The sequence below is a fragment of the Humulus lupulus genome, chromosome 5 (genome assembly GCF_963169125.1).
Source record: "Humulus lupulus chromosome 5, drHumLupu1.1, whole genome shotgun sequence".
NCBI lineage: Eukaryota > Viridiplantae > Streptophyta > Magnoliopsida > Rosales > Cannabaceae > Humulus > Humulus lupulus.
Window position 1 is genome coordinate 135,360,850 of NC_084797.1, and position 9,183 is coordinate 135,370,032.

Consider the following 9,183-nt stretch of genomic DNA (forward strand, 5'->3'; position numbering starts at 1 on the left):
GAGTATCAGGCGCGGGGTCCCAAGATGGCCTCCTATTTGGCTAAGGTAAAATCCGAACTGTCTGCGTTTGGGCAAGGGTCGATCGAACAGATACCTCGGGAGCAGAATGCCAACGCAGATGCTCTCGCCAAGCTCGCCACCTCGGGAGAGACAGAAACCCTGGGGTTGGTGCCAGTTGAGTTCTTGGGGAAACCCAGCATAGACGGAGATCGAGCAGATATTGAAATGATTGACATCAGGCCGACCTGGATGAATCCCATTGTTGAGTACCTCGTCGAGGGCAAATTACCCGAAGGGCGCAACGACGCACGACGAGTCCTTTATCAAGCTCCGAGGTATACGCTAGTCGAGGGGGTGTTGTACCGACGTGGGCATTCCTTACCTCTCCTCCGGTGCGTTCTTCCAAGTGAAGCGAAGGCCATCCTGCAAGAAGTTCATGACGGGTTCTGCGGAGATCACGCTGGGGGGCAAAGCCTGGCCTTGAAGATCCTTCGGCAGGGTTATTACTGTCCGACTCTGTCCAAAGACTCGATCTCATATGTAAAAAAGTGCGACAAGTGTCAGCGGTTCGCCGCGGTTGCGCGAGCTCCTTCGACCGAGCTAAAAATGATTTCGTCTCCCTGGCCTTTCGCCATTTGGGGGATAGATCTAATAGGCGCCCTGCCCACCGGAAAGGGCAGGGTCCGTTACGCCGTGGTAGCCATTGACTACTTCACCAAGTGGGCCGAAGCAGAGCCGTTGGCGACAATAACATCGAAAAAGGTGCTAGAATGCGTGGTTAAAAGCATCATATGTCGATTTGGCCTACCCAAAAAGATCGTCTCCGACAATGGCACTCAATTTGACAGCGATCTGTTCACCGAATTTTGCGAAAGGCACGGAATTGTGAAAAGCTTCTCGTCCGTGGCCTATCCCCAGGCGAACGGCCAGGTCGAGGCTGTCAATAAAACTCTGAAGGCAAGCCTCAAGAAGAGGCTAGATGAGGCAAAGGGGATCTGGCCAGAACAGCTCCCCCAAGTTCTGTAAGCCTATAGGACCTCACATCGGACTCCCACGGGTCACACTCCTTTCTCCCTAACCTTTGGAAGTGAAGCAGTCCTCCCCGTGGAGGTGAAGGTCCTGTCACACAAGGTCCGGTCCTACGACCAAGACGGGAACCACGAGCTCCTATGCCACTCCTTAGACTTAGTGGATGAAAGGCGAGAGGATTCACAACTCCAGCTCGCCTATTATCAACAGAAAATCACTCGCTACTTCAACACTAAGGTCAAAAGACGTGCCTTTAGCGTCGGTGATTTGGTCTTGAGGAGAGTTTTCCTGGCCAGGAAAGATCCCAAAGATGGGGTTTTGGGACCAAGCTGGGAAGGACCATACCAGGTCATCGAAGTCATCAAAGAGGGAACTTATAAGTTAGCTCGACTTGATGGAGGGGCGTTCCCGCGGACTTGGAATGCTATCCACCTAAAGAAATATTATCAATGAGCCATTTGTAAGGCCTAGAAGGTCACCTTCCATGTATAAATAAAAATCAAATGTTTCTCGTTATTTGCAAGTGTAATTTTAAAGTAACAACGAAAGACCCTTTCCCAGTTACTTGGGGGGCATACGGTACCTGGATATAACCAGGTCTCCTTAACGACTTAGGTGTTAATTTTTATCTACGGATAAGAGTTATCACAAACTAAGTCCTATCCTGGTCTTAACCAGGTCACAAAACTTAGAAGTTAACTAAAATTTGTTGACCGTGGTTCTTCTTTAAAGAGCCCGGGATACGGATAAAAGTTGACGCGAACTAAGTTTTTCAAAATAAGTTCCTGGTCTTAACCAGGTCACAAAACTTAGAAGTTAACTAAAATTTGTTGACCGTGGTTCTTCTTTAAAGAGCCCGGGATACGGATAAAAGTTGACGCGAACTAAGTTTTTCAAAATAAGTTCCTGGTCTTAACCAGGTCACAAAACTTAGAAGTTAACTAAAATTTGTTGACCGTGGTTCTTCCTTAAAGAGCCCGGGATACGGATAAAAGTTGACGCGAACTAAGTTTTTCAAAATAAGTTCCTGGTCTTAACCAGGTCACAAAACTTAGAAGTTAACTAAAATTTGTTGACCGTGGTTCTTCTTTAAAGAGCCCGGGATACGGATAAAAGTTGACGCGAACTAAGTTTTTCAAAATAAGTTCCTGGTCTTAACCAGGTCACAAAACTTAGAAGTTAACTAAAATTTGTTGACCGTGGTTCTTCCTTAAAGAGCCTGGGATACGGATAAAAGTTGACGCGAACTAAGTTTTTCAAAATAAGTTCCTGGTCTTAACCAGGTCACAAAACTTAGAAGTTAACTAAAATTTGTTGACCGTGGTTCTTCTTTAAAGAGCCCGGGATACGGATAAAAGTTGACGCGAACTAAGTATTTCAAAATAAGTTCCTGGTCTTAACCAGGTCAGAAAACTTAGAAGTGAACTAAAATTTGTTGAACGCGGATCTTCTTTAAAGAGCCCGGGATACAGATAAAGTTAACTCGAACTAAGTTCATAAAAATAAAGAGATGAATTGTAACCAAATGCATAAAAATATATATGTCAAACTGGCTGAGCAAATTGTCTCGAGGTGGAAACACCTCACATAAAAAAGAGAATTACAATAGAAAGAGTTCAAAATACTTAAACGAGAAGTGTCCTAAGCCCCATCAGTTGGCCCTTTGGAGGTCGCGGTCTCATCCTGCTCCGCCGCGACAGAGGCCTCTCCAGTCTCCGATGGAGGAACCTCCTTATTTAGGCGGGCTTGAAGCTGCGGCAACAAGAATGCCCAGAGGTCCAGCGGCATGAAAGAAAAGTCCGCGCCCGGATTGTGGGACCAGCAGTGATAGAACAGGTCTTGTAAGGACTGCTCCGATACGACCCGCTCGTCTTTCAGGGCGGCCTGGGAGGCCTGGGCTTCGGCCTTCGCCGCCTCAAGATCTGTCCGCGATGCGGCCAGGGAGTTTTTAAGCTCTTGGTTCTTGGAGCGGATCTTCTCTAGCTCGGCTTTAGAGGCCGCCAGCGCGGCTCTCGCCTCCTGAGACTCCTGGAGGGCGGTCTGGCGATCAGCTTCCAAACCCTCGAGCTGGGCCTTGGTCCTAACAATGCCTCTGTATGCGGCAGCCATGCCCTGCAAGAAAAGAATGATAAATTAACAAACTGGAAGGAAAAAGGCGGCGTGTGAGTGTTAAAGCCTTAAAAGAAGGGGGCACTTTACCGTTAAGGTCATGTCCATCGCAGACTCTATAACTCGGACCGGGCTCGTTGTTTCGATGGCCCGGAGCTCCTTCTCCCTGATATTGTAGAAATGGCTGACGGCGTAGCTAGCCGACTCATACACCGTACCCCGGAATGCTTCGGGCATCTTCTCCAGAGCCTGGGGGTCGACCTGGATACGCACATCCGGGGCTGCCGCGGCCAGATTCCTGACCTCTATTACCCCGTCCTGGGAGGCTAGTGGAGATCGTTGGGGTGGCGGGTGCATGAGCCCTGTCCTGGCAACAGGGAGGTTCGCCCCCACGACCTGGGATGGCGGGGCTTTCTCCTTCTCCTTAGCCGGGGATTTGGTGGAGGCCCCGGCCGAGCTCTTGGACTCGCGAAGCCTCTTTAACCTCGGCCCTGCTGGGGGATTCCCACCGAACACAACGCCCCGCAGACTATTCCCGGGCTGAGACATCTCTTCTGCTAAGAACAAAAAACATGGTTATTACAAGGTAGCAATCATGCAGAAATAAAGACAAAAGGTTCAAAGGCAATAAGAAAGCAAATACTAAGGGAGCCCTACCCCCCGAGCTGGAAGAGCCTAGGACGATTATCTCGCGAACTGGCGAAGGTTCTAGGTCCGGTTCTGACTCGGGGCTGGACTCTTCTACGTACTGCCTAATCCCCGGAGCATAGATGCCCCTCTGGAGCGCAGGCCACGTGCGTAAGTTGGTCCCGTACTCCTCAAAAAGGACCGACCTAAAGGCTAGGGTATTATCTACTACTACGGTACCCTTAGGCCGACTCTCTTGGTTGTCCAGCACGAGCTGGTCAACGCAGTGGAGCAAGAGCGTGTCCAGGTCCGGATTCCTTGAGTGACGATGGACGAGCTGCCTAGGGTTGAACCTAACCAGCCGGGGGTCTGCAGTGGCCCTATCTACGTTCTTAAATAAGTAAGAGTTACCTTGACCGGAAGGACCCGCGGCTGCTCCGGATTGGGCCCTCTCCTCGCTCATCCCCTGGGCGACCTCCAAGGTCCTCTTCCTGTTCATCACCAGAGGAACTTCCTCACCTTCTTCCTCGCCTTCGTCGTCTGCGACCTCCTCCGCGACGATCGGTCTGTTGTCGCGAGCTGGGGGAGGCCCCCGGGGCCTTTTCAAATTCAAAGTCTGATTTGGGAAAATCAGCTTGCAGAATACCATCGTCTCGTCCGTTACGAGCGCGCGGTAGTCTTTCTCACTGGGGGGCAAGTTCGCCAGTGTATCGTATTGACCCCCGAGGGTCACAGACTTTTCGGTCCTCGCGTAGATGGCTGCAAGGTTGGTTGAAGTCAGAAGTGGAATAAGGGAAGAGCTAAAATAAGATAACCTTTAAAAGGCGAGCTAAATCAAGGATCACTTACGAGCACGGTTGAAATAGTGATGATCGCAGTTTCGGAACCCAATTGACATGAAAAACTGGTCTTTGAAGTCGTTTGGATGGCTCGGCAGCTCGATCACTGCTGCTATGTTTGGGAAGCGGGTTAAGTAATAGAACCCGTCGCCTCGCCCCCGCTGGTCTGGGCTGGCTTTGAGGCAAAAGAAATATAGAATATCAGCAGGAGTGAGGACCTCCCACTCATGCTTTTGGAACAAATACCTCAGTCCCGCCAGCAGACGGTATGAGTTGGGGGGGAGCTGAAATGGGGCCAACCCCACATAGTTCAAAAAATCAGCAAAATACTGATCCAGGGGGAGGAAGGCCCATGCCTTGAAGTGTTCACCGCTCCAGGCCGCGAATGACTCGTCGAGCGGCGTGCAGCTCCGCTCCCCATCCGCAGCAGGTCGGGCGATCACGATGGCCACCCCCAGGGGAATGTTGTGGTTGAGGAAGATTTTGGTGATCTTTTCCTGGTCGGTTATCTTCGAGACAATTCTCTCCGCCTCGAAAAATGCGTCAGGGGCCACCTCGGCTTGCTTCTCCACCGCCGGCCCAAAGTGAGGAATTGGCAAGCTGGTCACCACCGCCTTTCCTTTATCCTGCTGGGAGGACGAACTTCCCACATTCTTCTGTGGCAGATTTCTCTGTGGAGCCATCTGGTCGCCTATCGAACAAAAGAAAACACTTTAGAAAAGGCGACCCAAGCAGGATAGTGAAGCAAGTGTTAAGTACACGAGCTGGGGTAAGCCCAGCCCGTGGAGAGTGGTGCCACGCGTTCCAAGGAACACGCGCCTATGCCCTCAACAGATCCCAGATTACTCGGAATTTGTGTGTCAGAGGGCTCAGAGTAAAAAAAATTGCCTTGGGGGGAAAGTTTCAACAGGCAAGGCGTGGCAAAACCGCTTTTAAGGCGTATTCCCTAAGCTACCCGGTTTTTGCACCCAAAATTCCTAAGGATCCTACCCAGAAATTGTTCCTAAGAGAGAACCATGGAACCCATATTCTAAGACGATGTCCCATGGCAAGTGTGCCCTAATCTAAGAAGGGCTGTCACCCTCCATATCCGCGCGACCCAGAAAACCTCTGCATGTGGCTACAGTAAAAAATTTTACCTAAGCTACAGTGGCATGCTTTCAAAAATAAACAGGGACAGAAGACTTACAGTATATGGTTAGATGGTGAGCGAGGTTGTTGCGCTGGTAGGAGCTTCATTGGCACAGTGGTATCCAAGGCTTTGAAGGAACTCGTACGCTTAAGCTTCGTGAACAGAGAAGATGAGAGCAATGGAAATGAGAGTTTTGTTCTTCGGAAGGTCAAAGAGAAAAGAAGGAAATTTGAGAGGTTTTGAATGGTAAGGTGGCCCGTGCGTGGGATGACCACCCCCTTTTATACAAGGGAAGGATCACGTGTAAAAGGCTCTTGGGAGACCCTCCACTCGAAATGTGAAACGACGGCTGGACAGTAGGCTAGGCCATTTAATGCGGTTCTCGTAGAGTGTACCGTCGCCACCCACGGCGTTCCACGTATCAGACGCCTGCGAAAAGCATGGAATACGAAGGGTTGTGGGGGAAGTCTAAAAGCCCCTACTATGGTCTCCCATATCTGACGTCATGGACCACGAGCAGGAGCTTGGGGGGCAGATGTACGCCCTGGTTTTCACGCGGGCTGTTTAGCAGGACGAGCCTCGGACTAAACATGATTTAGTCCGAGGCTCCCACAGGCCAGAGGCTCTATTTCCAGGACGGGCCCTTTCTAGCTCGAGGGGGTCCTGTTTCCACCTCGCACTTGTTGCACCAGGAGCTGGGAATAACATCCGGTGACCACGGACGGATAAGCTTGGGTTATGGATTGCTCCGGCAGCGAGCTTCTCAGGAAGCTCTGACCCTATGGGAAGTCAACACGCAAGATAAACGTGCATATTCCTGCCATCACGTGTCCGATATCCCCCTGACTTCTCGGACACGCAGCAGGAACGTGCGTATTCAGACACCCACGGACGAGTTGGGCCGTGCGGCCCATTATCTCCTTCCATACTGATTAGACCACACTTGTGTGTCAGGTTTAGGAATTAATCATGAATATCACAGACTTGATATGACAAATGGTAAGGTCACGGGATGACCTCCCTACCAACTTCCAGGTGCCTTCTCCTATAAATATGGAGACCCTTGGAGTTGATAGGGGTTGGAAAAAATAGTCTTTGAAGAACTATATACCTTGTAAACCAATTACCCAGAGAATATCAATAATATTGACTAGTGGAGTAGAAGGATTTTAACCTTCGAACCACTTAAAAACGTGTCTCGAGTCACCTAGTTCTTTCCCCAAAGATTTCCTATCTGTGACGGTTCTACTTTTAGTACTAATCTCTTTCTCTTCTTCTCTTAATTATCTGTTGCTGAAGAACCGCGTCAACATATATCTATATGATCCTGACTGGTATTAATATTTATTAAAATGGGTCCATATATTCTGTTGCACACCTTTGATTTTATCATTTAATACCAACACGTAGGTCCTCTTTTTGGGGCTGAACCACTATGAACCCATGTCCCTTTTATTTATTATCACATTTATTTCTCTTTCTTTGGTTCACTATTCACAGTCAAGATTCCACTATGGATTTTACATACAAACAACTCTTCATTCGTTGCTCGGTGCAAGTTGACGAAAAAACAAGTCAATAGATTTGAAATGTCTTCAGATAAACAGTTAAAATATTAAATTATATAAATGAAATATATTATTTCATTGTTTATACTTTTTATTATATATTTATCAGATTTGAAATGTCTTAAGATAAATAATTAAAATGTAGTTATATTATGTTTATAATTTTATATATTTTGAATATTTATTTAAATAAAATTTATAGACACTTTTTAATATAATACAAAGTATTTCTTTTAAAATTAAAAAAAAACAATTATATTTTATAATTTGTAATATAAAAAGTATCAAAAGTTATGCAAATAAAATTTAAACAAAAAAAAGAATTGAATTCGGAGATCTCTTTAATAAAATAAATTATAACACATGCTTTACGTGTGTTTTACCCTAGGATATAGAAAATTACTTATGGAAAATAATTATTATACAAACTTGAATAGAAAGATTAAAATTAAACTTTTTCTTAATTTTCAAATATTTATATATATATGTTGACTAGTAATTTAGTCAACGACATGGAGTCACTAAAAATGATAAGAATTAATAAACTAAATGCAAGAACCAAAGTGACACAAAGATTTTATAGTGGTTCGGCCCCAGAGATTGGTAATAATCTACGTCCACTTAGTAATTTTATTGATGTAAACTTTGAAGCCTATGATCAGCAAACTAGGGTTCACTAAGTTTCACAAGCTCCAAAGTGGAATACAAAAGTCGTGTATAGAAACACTTGTTCACTCTGAATACTAATTATTCTGTATCTCTCAATGGTCTCATGAATCTTATTTATAGGCTCCAAGATGTGCATATGGGCCTATGGGCCATGTTCAAGTTTTGTTATAAGCATATTTGAATAATAACAGAAATAATGATATTTACATATAAAGAGGGTAAAATATCTTAGAAATATTCGACTCATACTAGTATTTTAATTCTAGCTTCATTCCTACGACCAGATCTGGTCGCATATGTCCACACATCTTCTTCCTTACTGTTCAGCATATTCCTTGTGCCCATCGAGCAACTTAATTTTCCTTTTATTACCTGATCGTTGGTTGACCAGTTCTCTAACAATAATAAGTCATGTGCTATCCACGTGCGCCTCGACCGTGCCACATCATCATGCAAATATTTTGGGTAAACATTTGTCGATATAAATCTCATCATTACACAACAAATACCCTTGGCTGATATAAATACTCCTCTCCTTCCTTTATTCCATTTTTACACAATCATTCTCTCTCTTCAAGAACACTCAGAAAAAACCACCAAGAACCTCAGACATTTTAGTACGATCCAAGATGTCTTTGAGCAACTCTGAGCAAAAATTTCGTGATTTCTTCTACAATCCGCATTCCAAGATTTCATGTATTTTGCCTCTGATTTACACGTATTCACTACTGGGATTATACTGTTCTTAAGAAATTTTTGGGCAATCGGGTTTAGGCAAAAATACATAAGATAGGTATTGTAGGCAACATTGTGCATAAAACAATGTTTAAGGTGTACTTATCCTGATTTCGGGTCCAAAATTGAAGTGAAAATTCAATTTTGGGTTTTTCCCGCATGTTTTAAGAGTTTAAAAGTTTTTTTAAAAAACTTTTCAAATTCGCTTTTTGATCTGTTTCTCCACCCGGACCGAATGTTTATTGTGTTTTTCTCAGGATGTTACTGGTTGTATAAAATCTTAACTTGTATACACAAGCAATGTTATCCTTACTTTTCTTTTTCTTTTATCTATTGGTCATAGTTTCTCACTTCCCCTTTGTTCTTCTCAGATATTCATGCATGATCCTAAATTAATATTCCAGATTTACTATAAGAAAGAATAATTGGGCAACATGCAACGCCCTACTACCTTAGAGCCGTTACCAAGTGAGTT